Below are 19,242 nucleotides of genomic sequence, written 5' to 3'. Positions count from 1 at the left end.
CTCTAGCTGCCTCAACAACTGATACGTGGTACCATTCGTGATCATCTGTTGCCCAAACGCCAACTGGTATGGACTCGCCTTTACGGCACTGTGCACAGCCGATCTTAACGCACATGCTACACTGCTGAGCTGCTTATCCCAGTTACCTTGGTCAGTATTTATGTAGGCTTTGATTGCTGCCAAGATAGATCTGTTAACTCGCTCGGACGCGTTAGCCTGCGGAGCGTAAACGGCGGTGTAAGCGTGCTCTATGCCATACTTCTGAAGCAAGGAGTTGAATGCATGGGACTTAAATTGGACGCCGTTGTCCGAGACTAGCTTTTCCGGCACTCCAAAGCAGTGAAATAATTGTTCCTCAATGTATGGTACGATGGCGTCGGCGGTAAATTTTCTTACGGGTTTAATAAACGGAAATTTGGAAAAATGATCTAGCACCACAAATATCCCGACATTCCCACTACGACTTCTAGGATACGGTCCCAGAAAATCTACGTAGAGCTTCTGGAAGAACCGTTCTGTTTCCCCCGTTTTTGCTAGTGGCGGTCTTAAAGGTCTATTTGGATGCTTAGTACACTTACAAATTTCACACCGGTTTATGAACTCTTTGAAATCTTTTAACAACGTCGGTCAATAATAGTAGCGCCGAACCTTTTCGAGCGTTTTATTTATGCCTCCGTGTGCAGGTAGGGAGGGCTCGTGAGCCATTTTCAGGACCGAATCTATGAGCCCCTTGGGAATCCAAATTTTCCAACAGAGTTCATCCGCTACCCTTTCGCCTGTTGCGTGCTCGGTGCGACGATATATATGCCTGCCTACCACCTTTACATCTGGCATCTGAGCCTGACTACTCGCTACTTTAGCCCTAAGGGAAACGTAATCCGTCGAACTAAAGTGCTCCGACTCCAAATCGATCCTTTCTTCTGGTTCGATCTCTGACAAATCTGAGGAAAAGACCCGAGACAATGCGTCTGGAACGATGTTTCGAGACCCTTTTCGGTGGCTAATATTAAAGGAATACCCCTGAAGCTTCAAAGCCCATCTGGCCAGTCTGCTACCCAGATCTGATTGGGACATCAGCCACTTCAAGGAGGCATGGTCGGTTATCACCGTAAATTGATGTCCCTCTACATAAGCGCGAAATTTCTTGATGCTCAGAATGGCAGCTAAGCATTCCTTTTCCGTCACCGAGTAAGCACGTTGGCACTTATTCAATTTTCGTGACATAAAGGCAATTGGTACTTCATCGCCCTCTTCGTTTATCTGCATCAGTACCCCTCCTACTCCTGAGTGACTAGCGTCGCAGTGGATAAAGAAAGGCTTTTCAAAATTCGGTGTGTGTAAGACGGGAGCTTCACACATTGAGTTCTTCAGAGCTGTGAATGCAGCTTCTGCTTCTTCGGACCAAATGAACTGGCGTTTCTGCTTCAGGGCGTCCATCAGAGGCGCCGCAATAGCCGCAAAATTCTTTATAAATTTGTGGTACCATCCCGTCATACCCAAGAATCGACGCAACTGTTTCACCGACTTCGGAGCAGGATACTCCTTAATGGCCTCTATTTTGTCCAAGTCCATGCCTATAATACCGTGACCCACTACATGCCCCAGATAGCAGACCTCAGGCACACAGAACTTGCTCTTCTGTATATTAATTGTAAGCCCCGCTGCAGACAGCTTCTCTGCTGTCTGACACTATAAGCAGGTCATCCAAGTATATAAACACTTCGTTTCGAAGATTGGCTGGAATAATGCGGTCCATAAGTTTGGACATAGTAGACGGCGCATTGGTAAGCCCGAACGGCATAACTTTAAACTGGTAAAGCGGCAGTCCAGGCACTGTGAATGCTGTTTTATCCCTAGAACCTTCTTCTAGCGGTATTTGCCAGTAGGCATCTTTCAGGTCGAGGCTAGTTATGTATTCTGCCTTTGGTAACCGGCTTAAGATCCCATCTATGAGCGGCATGGGATACGCATCCTTCCGAGTCACCTCGTTCAGCTTGCGGCTGTCTATACAAAGACGAACCTTCTCCGGCTTCCGGACGAGTACTACCGGACAAGACCACGCACTGTTGGATTCTTCGATGACCCCTAGCGCTAACATGCGATCCAACTCCTCATACATTAATTTCTCGATAGCTGGGGACACTGCATAGTGTCGTTGTTTTGTGGGCTTTGCCTCCCCTACATCTATTACATGGGACAACAACGTGGTTTTTCCTAAACCATTATCCGCGAAAGACGGAAGACACTGAATGGTTCTATTCAGTTGTTCTCGTTGCACCTCCGATAAAGGACGTTGGTTTTCTGGCTTCCACACCTCATCGCAATGGTTCACCGTGTCATTAGCACTTCCTTGTGGATACAAATCGGCTGGCAATAAGCCAAATTCGGTCCAAAAGTTAATGCCCAGATACAGAGGCTGCGTTAGGGTTGGAACGATGTATAGGGTAACAGACCTGGTAACACCTTTATAGCCCACTTCCGCTTTAAGCTTCCCCACCACTCTCTGAGACTGCCCACCCGCTGTCCGAACTGTGGATGTCATGGGCTTAAATTGAAATTGGCTTTCAAGCAGCTCGCTGGCCAAATCTCCACCAATGCAACTAATAGATGCCCCTGTATCCATTAATCCAACAAGCTTTCTGTCTAATAATGTGACCTCTGCATATGGCCTGAGATCTTCTGATATTATTGACGATACCAGAGCTTTTTTCTCTAACCTAAGATTTCTGACAAATTCTTCCCGACGTACTTTAGCTCGTGCCTTCCGTTTAGACTCCCTATCCTCTTTTTCTTCCTGTGTTATTTTCTTATTAACTATGGTTAAATTATTGTTTACTATTGGGATTGGGAATTGCGTAGCAGCTTCTATCGCTACTCGGTGTTCGTCGCTTTGGACGCTGATGGTCTGCGTGCACTTTTCAAGGGTGCACGCACTTGGGTGTTTTTTGTTGCTTGGCATTTTTGGCAGGACGGCTTGTAAGTGTCAGGCTGGCCACACCCATAGCAAAAAACTACTCGCTCTGCTACGCAATCCTGGTAGCGATGACCATTACCACGGCAGTTCCAACAGACTAAGTTGAACGCTGCTATCTCCCCATCACTTTCGTCTGACTCCTCTTGCCCTGGGCTTTCTACCGCGTGAACCAACCGTCTTGGTGCTGGTCGTGGTCTAGCCACCGGATCTTTACCAACAGTTTGCATGAACAGTTCCCGAGTCTTCACCAAGTGTCTTAACTGTGCAATGCTAAAGATCTTTTCATATAGCAGTTCATGCTGTATCTCCGGCAATAAATTGGATCGGAGTGACTCCATCAGGGAACCTTCTGACAAGGGCGTTGTCAGGGTATCTGCCAGTCGGACAATCGCTTCGTAGAACTCATCAAATGATTCGTTCTCCTTCTGCTTCCTTCGGTCTATTGCAGCTCGAATGTTGACGTCTGTCCTCGCATCCTTGAATCGTACTAACAATGAAGATTTAAGGTCGGCCCAAACGACCGTCCTAACACTCTTATGGTAGCGCCAATACCAGTCACTGGCACTTCCCTCAAAGAGATTGATCACGTATCTCGAAAGCAACTCGAAATTCCCGTCCAATGTTTGGATCGTGAGCGCTTCTACCCGATAAATGAAATCGTCGATGGAAATTCCAGTCCGCCCAGAGAACCTAAGCTTCCAATTGACTAAAATTTGAATAACACGCTCTGGTCGAATATCCACACTCATGGGGGAATTCCTGCTGGCTGTTTCGAAACCCTGAAACCCGGGCAAAGGTGTCGGCCGTCCTGCCGATCCTTCTCCAGCTTGGTTATCCCTCGAAGGAACATCCGCTGTATTTGCCAATTGGCCCATGAGAGAGCTGAGAATACCTTGAAAACCATTAGCGATCGCATTGCTTAGCATCTCGGTTTGTGTCAACGAGGCTTCAGCCATGGCTTCGGCTATCATTCGCTGAAGCTCGTTACTAGGCGGCGGAGCTACCACCACTGGCGGACCAGCTTCCCTAGTTTTCGGCTGATTGGCCGAAGCAGACGTCGAAGCTCCCTGTGGAGCCCCCACATGGGCTTTACTCCTTGTATCAGGCATTTTTGGTACCAATAAGGTTCCGACGGTATCCCCAGCAGTTTCGTCTAATAAATTCAACGTCGATGACTGAAAAGACGTTTTGCAGACAGGACAAACCTTCTTAGAACCCACTTGTGCGCCAAAACAGGCCCTATGGAAAGTGTGACCACAAGACGTGGTAAGGAGCTGAGCCAAATATTCCACCTGAGCCTGGCAGATGAAGCAAACACTTTCTTGTAATTCTTCGTCTGCTAAATTCTCGCAACTGCCAAATACGGGCATAATATAAAATATAAAATATAATAATAAAGTAATTAAATAGATAAATAAAATTTAAGAAATTAATAAAAAAAAAAAAAAAAATACAGTATCCAACAAAAAAAACAATATCTATGTCTGTGTATGTGTATGATGTTTCCCATGTACTACATTTACTCAACTACATGCATAAAGAAATTAATAATAACCCACAACTCGTAGCTATAGGCGGTCCGGGTCTTTCGCGGTGGGTAATAGTTTTATACCACGTTTCCATCCAGCGATACCAGATACCCAGCCCGATGAGTATGAGTCCATTCACAACTCCTTCCTGGCAAATTGAGGCCTTTCACCCACCGTTCCTGATCGGATAATCCAAACCGGAAAAAAAGGAGCATTCCTCCAGCATTGGCCAGAAGGAACAGGAAGGAAAGGAAGACAAACGAATAAAGAAAGAAAGAACGAAACGAATAGTAATAAGCTCGATGCATCGGGGTGGTACCGGTGTTATATGTACTCATCATTCCGGCCTGCATCCTAGGAGCCCGCTTGGTCACTTACAACGGTGGCAATAGTTTAATAACACACTGCGCTGATCCAGCATAAAGTGATAAAGCCAAAACAAACAAAACAGAATGACAACTAGAATGACACATCTGTCCCGATACTGGTTGGGAATGTAAGGTCACATCTACATTCCACAATTTTCACAATCATTTGGGCCTTGCCGGTTTGTTGTCAGTTGCGACAACTGGGGCCCCACGTTGGGCGCCAAAAAATAAACTAACTGTAGCATATTGGATATTACCAAACCTTCACGGAAGGCTGAGCAGGTGATGGTTCGTCTCCCGTCCGGGCACGTGCTTGTTCCGGCTTCCGTCTCATCGGCAAGAAATGGGGGGGTTTTTTTATTTCCCAGAACGGACGGGACACAGCTCTACTCCAACAATCATAATACTGACACAGTAACGTTCATTAAAATTTCACGTGCAAGCGAAGTATCGACACAAATATGTACAAGAGCAAATACACCTAACTACACACACACGGACACATACACACATACAAGTCGTGCCACGGTGTTGTTGTGACCACTCATGCCCACCCTACCATGATCACTGCTCCCGGTTCATCCGGTGATCCCATAAAGAAGGCTCTTACAGCCTCCTATCCAACCTCATTACCTTCCTTTGCCCAGCATGGTCCCCGCATATAGAACTCTAGCCCCGATTCATGTTAAATCCTATATTTCATATTGAGCAATAGCACATGCATCGCACTAGTAAACTAATAAATGATTAACTCTTAATAATACACTTTAGATTGAAATTTACAAATTGAAAGAAGGGAAGGGTACATATCTCCAGCTTTTATGTTAGGCAAATAGATAATAATAAATAAATATGCAAAAGGGAATGTAAAAACTGTGCGCCGCATCTTCCCTTTTGTGCCTTGTTCTTAAGAGGGCTGGTTCTTATGCGCGGCGTAAGCGCTTATGGTTGCCAGCAGGGCATAAGGGAGAGCGCACAGCCTCTCTTAAGCGACGAAGCCCCTGACTACGTGAGGTTTTTTTTTTTTCGGTCATGCAATAAATAGTTGCTCATAACAAACAAACTCCAATATTTTATCTTTATGTTTTGGGATCACTTACGGCCTTCCTTTGATTTGTTTTAATAAATGCGTTGAAACAGCGATGAAAGCGCTTCCATGGACTGCGGCAACGTTCCTAAAACAAAAGCTGGAGAAATACTTTTACAAAAAAAAACTCACGCTCTCCTCTGCCGTTTAACCGTTGTTCACTTTCGCCCTGTCACACATTCCACTTGCTATTTCTTCCGAACAGAATTTAAAAACACAACCAAAAGAAATTTACTAAGCTAATTACACTAATGACACTATAGCATAAAAATAGGAATCAGCGGTTACACTGATGGATATAAAAAAAAACGACAGTCGTTGCCGCCGGCTTCACATCTGGGCACTCCTCGGCACTTCGTATGGGGAAAAGAAAATAGGTCGAGACCCAGAGCTATATTTCGGGTAGAAATTGGCTGACCGTTTACATAGCTTTAATAATTTCCGCAGAATTGGACGGCCTCCAATATATCGCGGGTCCGTGACACATAAGTGGCTCGCGCCCGCAAAGCGACTGATGAGCCGATCTTTTACGCCTCCCGCTTTGTGCTGCTCGGCCTAGCGCTGGGAATTTTTGGTACGGAGCTGTAGTTGGGCGAGGAGCATAAGTCCCTTGCCGCGGGCGGAGGCCCTAATATCGGGGAAGTTTAAGCCGGTACTAACCGCCAATCTGAAAAATTAATTTCCTACAATAAAAAAAAAAAGCACTACCCTACACCACGAGTGTATGTGGTGTATATTAGCGACGCTGAAATACATACCAATTGAGAGTGGAACTTAACACACTTTTCCTTTATAAACGCACAATATTTCTTTCTTTTTGCTGTATTCAGCTGTTAAGATCTTTTCCCGGTTTTTATTCCTCTTTTTTTTTTCTTTATACTTGGACTGGACAAAAATAGCACGTCTGTCTTCGCCAACAGTTTTTCTTCCAAGAGACCGAGGCTAGATTTGCACAGTCTGAGACCCCCCAGTACAGCGTTAAACTTGAGAATCCTCCATTTTCGAATTGACGCCGTAATTATTTTACAAGTTTCAACTCAAAAAACAGAAAAAAAACCCGCTCTCCTTCGTTTACCTTTTAACTTGAATTGAGGCGGCAAAGTTGAGTAACATAGGGAGACCAATATCCCTTCTTGGTACTTTTCCAAATGTTCCCTTTTGTGGATCCCAGTATTTATACCTTTTTTTTATACGTTACTCTTTCAAACCACTTCAACTGCACTGGCGCAGCTGTACGCGCACATTCAGAGCCTTCCGGAGTCCTCCAGAAGCGTCGCCTCATCAAGCAGTTTAACAAGCAAAACGGACAAGGTAGCACATTGTCTCCACTCCGTTTCGTTCCTTTGGGACACAGCTCATTGATTCCACTCGCTCCTTTCATGCACACCGCTGCAGGTCATCGCGAGGAGCTCCAGCGTGCCATAAGGGAGCATCACGACAAGCATGATGCCAAAATGATGCGCGCCATGGAGAAGGCAGAGCGTAAGAAGTAGAAATCCATATGGATCACTGCACCCAGCCGTTTCGTTATATAACACCATTTCGATCATCCTGCAGCTATGCCATAAATGCGGCTAAACTGAAACTGTAAACACTTTTGTATGCGACGTAATAAAGACTTGAATGTACCCAAAGCACTAATCCATTCTGAGGATATGATGAGTGGAAACTATCTGTAAATTATCGTCGAACCATGGCTTGTGTGTATGTGCAGTGCCATACTTGAAACAAAATAGAATGTTATCTAGGTAAAAACACCTCTATTGCATTAACACAAAACAAGGAACCGGGTGCAAAGCGGGTTCTCCCCAGTGGAACACTTGAAATGTTCAACCCATATCAACCGATAGACGATTATCAGCAGGCCAGCCGCTCCACTTCGCTGCCACCTGGTTGAATGTGTCCACTGCCCGTTCGATGCTCCTCCTTTTTTAATGGTTTGACTGGCTCAGGGCACTTTAGAGTGACCTGAAGCTTTCTTTATTAATGTTCTTATTACTATTGGCAACATATAACATTATTTATGGAAACATTTACAATTTTTTTAACATTTAGGTATTTTTTTAACATTACGGTAACATTTATAAAAAAAATACAGAAAAATACTATACAGTTATCGATTACTGGCTTTTGTAAACAAAGTTAAGATTGGCTTGTGTTTTCTTTTTTTTTTGACTTGGGCATAAAAATTGTGTAACGCCGCTCCTGGACCCCTCATCCGGTGCGAAACGGAGGTATGGACGACAGGGAGACCTCCAAGCATCGGCAACGCAAGCGCGGCATCGCCTCGTCCCTCTTTTCCTGGCCGAATCCAACCGATGCAACTCTAAGAAGAACGGCGGCGCATATGCTTCTTTCTGTGGATGATATGAAACTCCTGGCTGATTTTAATATTATTTTATTTTCAGGTTTATGTTTTGTAGGTTTGGTGATCAAGTGTCAGGAATCCAGTTAGGTAATTTGTGTTGTTATATTTATTGGATTTTTAACCTTTGTTTTGACTGATTTTAATTATTTTCTATTGACAGGTTCGATTGGTCCATTGGGAGGTTTGCGTTGAGTTTGGTAAGTAAGTATATTTGCGCTTTTCCTTTGGCTAATTTTAGCTACATTTTATTTGCAGGCTAAATTAATTTATTTAGAGGTTTGCGTTGAATTTGGTAAGTTAGTTTATTTTTGTTTTGGCTGATTTTGATTGTATTTTATTTGCAGGCTCTTTTAGTTTGTGATGTTTGTAATGGCTTGTTAGTGTTGTTGATTTTTAATTGGCGAGAAGAGCTCTTTTCTCTTTTAGTTTGTGATGTTTGTGATGTTTGTAATGGCTTGTTAGTGGTATTGTTGGTTTTTGTTTAATTGGCGAGAAGAGCACAGGAACTAAATCTTGTCGGAGATAGTAGTGGGTGGTGTGAAAGAAGGGCTGGGGCGTGGTGGATTGGCGAGGAGCACTTTTCCGCGTTTGGAATGGTCATGTACAGCGGCGAATGGTGAGGGGGGGGGGGGCGACACAAAATGGCTGCTGCCTGGCTTGGCTTGGCGTCGTCTGGCCTTCACTGTCTTTATTTTTTTGGCACCAGAGCACAAATGACACGGCAAACGATAAACGACAAACAGTCAAAACGACAAACGACACGGGCAACGATGATGGCAACGAACAAACAAACTTGCAATGTCAGTTTATTTTAATGGCGTCGGCGATGGTTCAATTAATATGCGTCCGACGATCACAACCTCTCAAGCGGGTGGACGAGATGAGAGTGGCGGACGAGGTTCATGGTGGAACTCTCACATGTCCGCCAACTCTCACACTCTCCCCCTCAACTCGAAAGACCCGATCGCCGATCGTCACTTACCGGTGCTGGGCGTAATTGCCGAAGTTGGCGGCCGATAACACACTGGGCATTGATAAATGCAATTTGAATTTGAATTGGCTTTTTTGGTGTGTTATCGGTCAAAGTCTAGTATTTGAGTGGTATTTTTAGTAATACCACGTGTCAAGGGGAATTATGGGAATGGCAGATAGGTTGGGAAGAAGAGGACGGAAAAGGTAAAACTAATCAGAAACTACGAAAAATGTACAATTAACTACAGAAAAAACTACATTAATTTACAAAAACTTATTCCTAATATCACAGGCAAGTAACTAAAACTATGGACAAACTATCTACGGACATGCAAAAACTACGGAAACAACAGGATTGACATCTACAACAAGAACATTGATGCAGACAAGGTAAAATAAACGATAATTGACATACATTTACAACATATAAACATATTAATTATATTTATTTTATTTCTAACAGGAGGACAACTACAACGAAGCACCGGCCGGCATAACAAACGCAATGCGAACATTACGCTGTATACCGGCCGGCTCTGCTGTCCCCCTGTGTGTTGTGGCGACACGGGTCCGGCCGCCAAAGTGAAATGGATGTGAGTGTGTGTGTGCGGCGGCAATTGTGGCCCTAATGTAGAGCGAGTGCCACTGGTCCGGCCACCAGCTAAGGACGATGGCGGACACGACACACATAACTCGAACGGCACAGGTCCGGCCGCCCAAGTGTAATGGATGTTTGTGTGTGTGTGTCTGAATGGCTGGCGGTAAGTATTTTGAGAGCCCTTTTTAATCGTATGTGTGGCTGATGGATTTTTCCTTTTCCAGGACCATAGGGCACTCTGAATGCCATGGCACTGGATCCGGCCACCAACTAAGGACGATGGCGGACACGACACACATAACTCGAACGGCACAGGTCCGGCCGCCCAAGTGTAATGGGTGTTTGTGTGTGTGTGTCTGTTTTTGGCTATTCTAGCAATCACCAACGCACTGCATTCGATTTGAATTTGTCAGGCCGTATGATTTTGCAAGTGTGTATGGCAGCATTTTTATTCGTTTATGTTTTATTTAATGGCTTTGATGGCGGCAGCGTCCGTTGTTCCTTTTTGTTGTGGCATGCGAGTGATATGCATACCTGCCCCGTATGATAAAGATTTTCGCCGTAATGTGTAATGGGTAACGAGTACTTGGGCGAGATGGTATTACTCGGCTATGACCGGCACGTATTGTTTCGGCTGCTGGCTCGTCAGCAAGGGGGTGGAGTTGTTTTATTGTCATAGTCCGAGGCCCTTTACTTTCTTTATTTTAAACTTAACGTGCAAGAAAAAAAACAAGCCATACACCTCACCGGACAGAGTTCACTACAAATGACCACATAACACGGACGATTACCTAAAAGACAGACGGACGATCCTCAGCTGTTTCGAGGACTCCTTGCCCACCCTACCTTGGTCATGCCATTCCATACATCTATCTGTCGGCCATGACCCCTTGGTGTGCCGACACGCGCTACAGGGGCTTGGAAGGGGAGATCATAAGAATTGTTTAGTTAAACATTATAATGATATTTATTGGAACTAAATTATACATGAAAATACGGGGTATATGTTCCCTCCCATAGGCTACCTGGGCCTGGTTCCCTTGAACTAGGATCAGGTAAACTTATAAACTAGTATTTGAATAAATGTGCAATGGTAAAGATTAAAATTTAAAGATAGAATATAAATGTTGATTCTTACGGGCTACGAAACGGTGAGGCAATTTGGTCGGAACACCCATAGAAAATTTCTTCCATGCCCAAATGATTGTAATCAAATACCTAGTAAATAAACTCACTTTTACTGCGGATCCACCGTCGAAAGCGCTTTCTGATGGTTGCTGCAAAACTGTGGTTAATATGATATTTTGGGTTCGGGTGTATTATTATTGCATTTCGGTTATAAACATATTGGTTCTTGTTATTTTTTTTTGTTTTGATCTGTGCATGGAAGGTTATCTATTTATGGATTTGTTTTAGTTTCATATTCACTCTTCCTCTTGCCCTTCTTTTCCTACTCTATGCTCCCTCACTGCTGTTCTTCATTTCTGCATTTCCTTTTTATGTATATGTATGTAAACTTAAATAGCTGTTCTGCTGCTCGGTACTATTCTGCTTACTCTTATGTTAACTTATGTTACTTCTCTCGGCTTATCGCCAGCCCCCTTCGGCTCCGTTGCTGGCGAGCGTTTTTATAGCTCGCTCGCTCTCCTATTGGGCTCTGCCTTTGCTGCTTGCGTGTTCTCTCTCTCCCCCGCTTTCACTCTCTGCCTATGCGCGCATCACCTTTGGCTCCGCTCGCCCTCTTTATTTTTTTGGGGCATTACCCTTGCAGCTCTGAGTATTGAACTCCAACAACACACTAACTCTTTCCTTCCCTATGTGCTGCGGATCTTAATTGGGCCTTGTTAACTGTATTTGCCACACGGCACGTTTAGGTAGGATTTGCGCTATTTTCCTCCTTTTTCTCCGTTCGTATTTCGCCGGTGCTGAACTTTCCGCTATCGCGGATTATCGACCGTCCCGCTTTGTGGCCGCCGCCTCACCGACGTCGATCCGGCTGCCCGCGAAGGTCGAGCCTCTCTGAATTTTTTCTGCGTCTCTGCTCCCTCGCTCTGTGCTGCGACGGATCAGCTGCTTGGAGCGCCGCTGCTTCGCCAGCCCAAATTGCTAGGCGCCAAATCTAGTGCAGGGAGAAAGAACCGTCTAACGTATTCGGCCCCGATAGATCTGTGGTATCCCACTTTTTGTTCCTCTTACCCGTCAATCTTGGCCCCAGTGGCCGACCTAGCTTCAGTTATCGTAGTCCCGCGACTTTTGCTTTGCTGCTGCTGGATACCACTCGCGCTTTGACAATATTCTTTTCTTGACTTTGGAACTTTTTCATTAATGATTTTTGCTTAGCCTGTTCGGGGCGATGTTGGTCGCTCGACATCCAAATTCCAAAAGGAAGATGGACACGCTCCCATCTACTATGAGACCGGTCGGATCCGCTGGATGACGTTCGAATGTCATCGCTTTCTCCTCTTTCTCTTCCCCTGCCATCAGCGTTAACTCACCCCCAGAGGGAGCCAACCTTTCAGAGCACCGTTTAAGAGCCCCTGACTCCAAAACCCCCTGTAGCAGCGAGACTACGGCTGCCCATACAACGCCGTTGGCGGTCAATTTAGTTTACGCCCTCAGCTACAAGCCTCTTACAAAATACCCCCTGCCAAAGTCAGACTTGGGGATATTGCCTGCCTTGAGGAATCCACAAGGCTGACTGGCTTGTAGCTACACTTGCCGGATATCCTTCCCGTGGTACCTTCCGATGAGCTTTCCTTGCAGATCTTCCAGCTCATAAATCGAGTTCCCCACTTTCCGTCTAACTCGCGCCTTAAGAAACATTGGCCCTAGCTTAGCGTTGTAGCCGGCTTGAAAATTGCTTTGTTTAAAATTTCGCCGTAGCACTTCCTGCCCCACCTGGTACGATACTTCCTGTGTCCTCAGGTCATAATGCCGTCGATTTCGCTCCCATTGCGTCCGCATCACTTCACACGCTCTCTTTCTGACGATATCCAATGAATCCTCACGTGTGAAGGTAGCTGCCTTGTCCTCTAACATCCCCAATTTCCTCAGCAAAGAATACGTTGCGCCTGAAGACACCATCTGCTGGTCGAAAACCATATAGTAGGGCGTGGATCCTAACCCTGAGTGAACCGCCGACCTCAACGCACAGCATATTTTGCTAAGACTCTCATCCCAGTCTTTCTGGTCACTGCGATTATACGACTTAATGGCAGCGATGACCGAACGGTTGACTCGCTCCGAAGCATTGGCTTGGGGAACGTGGACAGCTGTTAGCGTGTGCGTTATTCGATGCCTTCTGAGCAGGCCTTGAAACTTCTCGGATCGAAATTGCGATCCGTTGTCAGATACAATTCCCTCTGGAACTCCGAAAGTATGGAATAACTCCTCCTCTAAATACCTCAGCACAACATCCGCATTTAATTTTTTTACAGCCTTGAGGAAAACAAATTTCGAATAATGGTCCAGGACAATAAAAATTCCTATATTTCCACTGCGAGACCTAGGATACGGACCTAAGAAATCAATATAGAGACGCTGGAAGAACCTTTGCGACTCGGCCGCTTTTCCCATCGGTGGACGTAACGGAGCGTTTGGAGCTTTTGACATTTTACATTGCTCGCAGGCTGCCACGTAGTCTTTTACGTCATTGACGAGTCCGGGCCAGAAATAATAACGCCGAATCCGCTCGAGTGTCTTGTGGACTCCACCATGGGAAGCCAGCGGATCATCGTGTGCTCTCTTAAGCACTTCTTTGACCATCCCCCTGGGTACCCACAACTTCCAAGCAAACGCGTCGTTAAGGATGTCTCCTTTTACATGCTCGGATCGCCGATAGATCAGAGAATCAACTATTTTAAGGTCGGGGAGTTGAGCCATATTGCTCTTAATTCCCTCCATCAGTTCCAAATATTCTCCCGATTTGAAATGAGCTGACTCAATGTCCACCAGCAAGCCATTGCTGAAATCCACTGCAGCCACTTGGTCATATGGGACCCTGGACAAGGCATCCGGAACAACATTCAGCTTCCCTCTTCTGTGTTGGATACTGAACCGGAAACCTTGCAGTTTTAAAGTCCATCTCGCTAACCTCGAATTCAAATCACTTTGAGACATGAGCCATTTCAGCGAGGCGTGATCCGTAATTACAGTGAACTCCTGACCCTCTACATAGGCTCTGAATCTTTTTATGCTCACCAGAACAGCGAGACATTCCTGCTCTGTAACCGTATAGTTTCTTTGGGCTTTGTTAAGCTTCTTCGAAACAAAGGCTATCGGCAGTTCTTCCCCTTCGACCGACTTCTGTACCAGTACTCCGCCTACCCCGCTTTTACTGGCGTAGCAATGTATAAAAAATGGTTTGCTGAAGTCCGGACTTTACAAGACCGGAGCACTGCAAAGCATGCCCTTTAACCGCTCAAAAGCTTCCTTGCCTTCTGTTGTCATCACGAATTTTTGCTTCGGCTTTAATAGGTCGGTCAACGGGGCGGATACAGACGCAAAGTTGTTTATGAATTTTCGATACCACCCTGCCAATCCCAGAAAGCTTCTCAACGCTTTCAACGACGTCGGCAATGGAAAATCCGAAATAGCCGAGACTTTTTCGGGGTCAGTGCGAATACCACCCTCTCCTATTATATGCCCTAGGTATCTCACAGAGCGCACACAGAATTTACTTTTCTCGATATTTAAGGTCAAGCCAGCTTCCCGAATCCGCGAGGCCACGGTGTCCAAAACGAGTAAATGTCTCTCAAACGTATCTGACACCAGCAATAAGTCGTCCAAATAAACGAAGACTTCGTTTCTAAGCGACGCAGGAATGACTTTATCCATTAAGCGTGTCATGGTTTGAGAGGCATTACAGAGACCAAACGGCATGACTTTATAATGATACAAGGGCCTCCCTGGAACCGTGAATGCAGTTTTACACCTAGATGCCGGATCCAAGGGGATCTGCCAATATGCATCCTACAGGTCGAGACTACTTATGAACACTGCCTTCGGTAAACGGCTGAGAATGCCATCTATTTGGGGAAGGGGGTACGCATCTTTTTCCGTAACCTCATTCACTTTTCTGCTGTCCAAACAAACTCTGACTTTTCCCGGTTTCCGGACAAGTACTACTGGCGAGGACCAAGGACTCTCAGATTCTTCAATCACTTCTAGTTGAAGCATCCTGTCAATCTCAGTGTACAATAACGTCTCAATTGCCGGGGAAACTGGAAAATGACGCTGCTTAACGGGCTTCGCGTTTCCAGTGTCTATTGAGTGTGACAACACCGAAGTTTTCCCGAGACCCGATGTCGCAAATGATGGAAAACGTTGGACCATTCCCTGCAATTTCAATTCCTGAATGTCTGTCAGAACGTGCTGCTCTGTGGCGGCTGATATTTCCGCCACCTCTAAGGGTGGGGGCAAAAGACCGAACGACATCCAAAAATCAATTCCTAAATAAACATCCTGACTTAACGAAGGGATTATGTATATATCTAATTCTTTACTTATACCTTTATACTCTATACTAGTCCTAAATTTACCAACTATTTTCTGATGACTTCCATCAGCGGTGCATGCCTTGGACAGCACCTTTTTAAACGGCTTCCTGCTGATAATATATTTTTTGGCCAGTTTCCCTCCGATGTAAGTCAGAGCAGCCCTGTATCGAGCAAACCCACTCGCTTATTATCCAGAAGACCAACTTCAGCATAAGGGCGTTTGTCCCCTTTGTTTCTTCTAATGCTATTTATGTACTTTACTGACTCCCAGAATTTTTTTAACCGCCGACTGCTGCGAGAACTTGTCTTTGCTTTGTCGCCAAAGCTCGGAAACCCAATCTTCCTAATATTTTCCAGCTTAGTATGCCAAAAATACTCTGGCTGACCAGCCGAAAGGGAGTGTGTCATTTCCCGCTCCCCACCACTGCTATATATCCTCACTCCTTTGTCGCCGCTTGCCGGTTGGGAACACTGGTCAGTGGACGAGATGCTGCAGTGCTCCTTTGCGCGTTTTTTTGGCATCGCGCACATGAAGGTTTATAGGCATTAGGAATACCGCATCCATAGCAAAAAATTTTCCTTTTTTCCGCGCAGTCTTGATACCTATGCCCCTCCTTCCTGCAATTCCAGCATACGAGAGCAAAAGCGCCTATCTCATCCTCTACCTCTCCTTCAGAAAATTCTACGGCATCATCGATGTTCGCTTCCTCCCAGAGCTCTGATATCTGCTTCTTAAAGACCGATGGTTTCTGATAACCATGATTCTTACGGACTTCTTCTAAAAAGCATTCCCTTTTCCTGCATATATCCCTCAAGGTTTCCATCGAATCTACCCGTATGTTAAGAATTTCATCCTGAATTTCCGGACGTAAATTACGCCTCACAATTTCAATCAGCGTCTTCTCACTAAGAGGCTGGTCGAGTCTATCAGTTAGCTTTAGGATGGCATCGTAGAAACTTTCGAACGTTTCTTTTTCCCTCTGTTTTCTATCCCTTATCATTTGGCGGATATCCACATCCGTTCTGGAGTCTCGGAATTGCTTCCTCAACGCAGCACAAAGCTCCTGCCAACGAACTACTCCTACCGACTTGTGATATCGCCAAAAGAAATCAGATGCCTTGCCATCAAATAGCGAATTCGCATTACCACACAGAAGTGAGAAATTTCCCTCTAACGTCTGATGAGTAAGGGCCTCAACTCTATAGATAAAGCTATCGATTCCTATTGTATCGGTGGTTCCTGAAAATCTTAATTTCCAGTTCGAAATTATGTGGCCTACTTTGTCTGGTCTTTGGGCCAATTCTGAACCTACCGATCGGGCGCTGGTAGCACGCGGAGGTAACCCCGGATCTGGTTGCTGCCCATTGATTCCTAGTAGCTGCTCCAAAGAAGTATTCCTGCTAGTATTTGGATTTGGCGTTTGTCTTTGCTGCTCCATATTATTTATGTGAGCTTCTACATTGGTTTGAATGAGATTCGCCATTTGTTCTGTCAACTGAGTTAACAGCTCGTTCTGCATAGCCTTGACAGCGGCTGCAATTTCGGCAGACGTCTGGCTCATCTCGAGGATGGACGGGTTCTCGCTCGCACTTAGCTCTTCACTTCTCGTTTCGGCCAAATCTGATAAGCTATCTGCTCTTGGGATTGGTACGAGTCTAGATTGCTGCCTCGTTAACACAGATGTGCTAGCTGGATTTGTAATGGTTTGAGCTATGCAAACCGAATCACAAGTTGGGCAAGTTGTTTTAACAGTGAAATGCGTTTTTATACATGCCTTATGAAACGGATGCCCGCACTTCGTTTTATAATTTTCCCCAGTTCCCAACTCGGACTTGCATAAGCTGCATTCTATGCTTCGAGGAGGCACCCCTTTTCGTGGCGATCTATCCAGACCCATAGAACTATTTAATTTCTTCCCAGAATTAATTACATCATATTGCGGAATAACCCCCCAATAAATGTATCAAATCTATTTATGTAGCCTGTATAATGAATGTACATATGTATGTGAGTATATATAAAAAAAATATAACAAAAATAAGATATAAAAAAAATTATAAAAAAAAATATAGAAGAAAATATAAAAATGTTTCTATAAAACAAATATATAAAGAAATTTAATTCTTTGAAATTATACCATCAAAAGAAAAGAATGATCTCCCGACTCCCAATAGCTCCCTGCAGAAGCTGCACACCAATTGTCCGCTTTTTTTTGGTAACGTCTAATAGCAAATTTATGAAACTGACCAACACAAATGAATCGTGGACAGGAGGCATTTCATGACAAAAAAACTCTCCTTGTTTCCTACTCGACTCAATTTCTCGATCACAAACAAATAGAAGAACTGCCATGTTTCCGTTCCAGTCCATCTGCCGTGGTCAGAGATTCATCCCTAAGGTTGAATCAACTTGATTTACAATCGTCAGAATGGCTTTTCAACAAAAACATCAAAACAAATAAAAGATAAAGTTAAGTGAAAACTATCGCTAGGTAAATGTGGTCAGAAGGCAACTGCTCGCAGCCGACCCATTCTGAATTCCTATGCATTCTATCCCAGTCGTCCCTTCACTTGTTGAAAATATAGAAATCCCGCTCGAACCCACATCTCACTGGACAGGTTATCGCCTCTGAGGCTAATTTGCCTGCATTCCAAGTTTTTGTCATGCTTCCATGCTCGCAGAAAACTTTGTAGTGAAACAGATATTTGCCATCAAAGCTATACGCTAACCAGCGTAAACTTTACGGACAGCTACCCTACGCTATTCACTCAGACAATACAAGGTTGTAAATAAGACAGATGGGAAAGAAGACAATTGTGGTCAATGTAATGTGTGAGTCCTCCTGGTATTAATTAATCGGAGTCAATCCGATGTACAACACAAGGTGGCCCCACGTTGGGCACCAAAAATAAAGATTTTCTTATTTATTACTAATGTTTAGCCCGATAGTGTCCCGTGAGTGCTATCCGGCGATTGCCTAAGCGCTCTCGGCGATACGCGTCGGTACCCCCGACCCCCGTAGTAATTCTTAGTTCGACAGCGTCCCGTAAGTGCTATCCGGCGATTGCCTAGGCATTCTCGGCGATGCCTGTCGATATCCCCGACACCCGTAGTAATTCTTAGTTCGGCGGCGTCCCGTAACTGCTATCCGGCGATTGCATAGGCATTCTCGGCGATACTTGTCGGTATTTCCGCATAGCAAAGTTCCCCTTTCCGCGTCGTATTAATTCTTAGGCCGACAAGGTCCCGTAAGTACCGTCCGGCGATAGCCTAGGTACTCTCGGCGATACTTGTCGGTATTCCCGCATAGCAAAGTTCCCCTTTCCGCGTCGTAGTAATTCTTAGGCCGACAGGGTCCCGTAAGTACCGTCCGGCGATAGCATAGGTACTCTCGGCGATACTTGTCGGTATTCCCGCATAGCAAAGTTCCCCTTTCCGCGTCGTAGTAATTCTTAGGCCGACAGGGTCCCGTAAGTACCGTCCGGCGATAGCCTAGGTACTCTCGGCGATACTTGTCGGTATTCCCGCATAGCAAAGGTCCCCTTTCCGCGTCGTAGTAATTCTTAGGCCGACAGGGTCCCGGGAGTACCGTCCGGCGATAGCCTAGGTACTCTCGGCGATACTTGTCGGTATTTCCGCATAGCAAAGTTCCCCTTTCCGCGTCGTAGTAATTCTTAGGCCGACAGGGTCCCGTAATTACCGTCCGGCGATAGCCTAGGTACTCTCGGCGATACTTGTCGGTATTCCCGCATAGCAAAGTTCCCCTTTCCGCGTCGTAGTAATTCTTAGGCCGACAGGGTCCCGTGAGTACCGTCCGGCGATAGCCTAGGTACTCTCGGCGATACTT

At 45.3% G+C, this 19,242-nt stretch overlaps 2 long non-coding RNA genes across 2 annotated transcripts; one reads left to right on the top strand and one right to left on the bottom strand.

The window, feature by feature from the left end:
* Window positions 1-11,878: 11,878 nt before the first annotated feature.
* On the bottom strand, window positions 11,879-12,231 carry LOC117195202. Its single transcript, XR_004474979.1, has 2 exons — window positions 12,093-12,231; window positions 11,879-12,015 (listed from the first exon to the last, which is right to left on the bottom strand). It is a non-coding gene; the product is annotated as an uncharacterized LOC117195202 (long non-coding RNA).
* Window positions 12,232-13,143: 912 nt separating this feature from the next.
* Window positions 13,144-14,068, top strand: LOC117195204. Its single transcript, XR_004474981.1, has 2 exons — window positions 13,144-13,272; window positions 13,334-14,068. It is a non-coding gene; the product is annotated as an uncharacterized LOC117195204 (long non-coding RNA).
* The last annotated feature ends 5,174 nt before the right edge of the window (window positions 14,069-19,242 follow it).

The sequence above is a fragment of the Drosophila miranda genome (assembly GCF_003369915.1).
Source record: "Drosophila miranda strain MSH22 chromosome Y unlocalized genomic scaffold, D.miranda_PacBio2.1 Contig_Y7_pilon, whole genome shotgun sequence".
Taxonomy (NCBI): Eukaryota; Metazoa; Arthropoda; class Insecta; order Diptera; family Drosophilidae; genus Drosophila; species Drosophila miranda.
The sequence above is the reverse complement of the archived record's forward strand: the minus strand, read 5'-3'. Positions and strand labels throughout refer to the sequence as shown.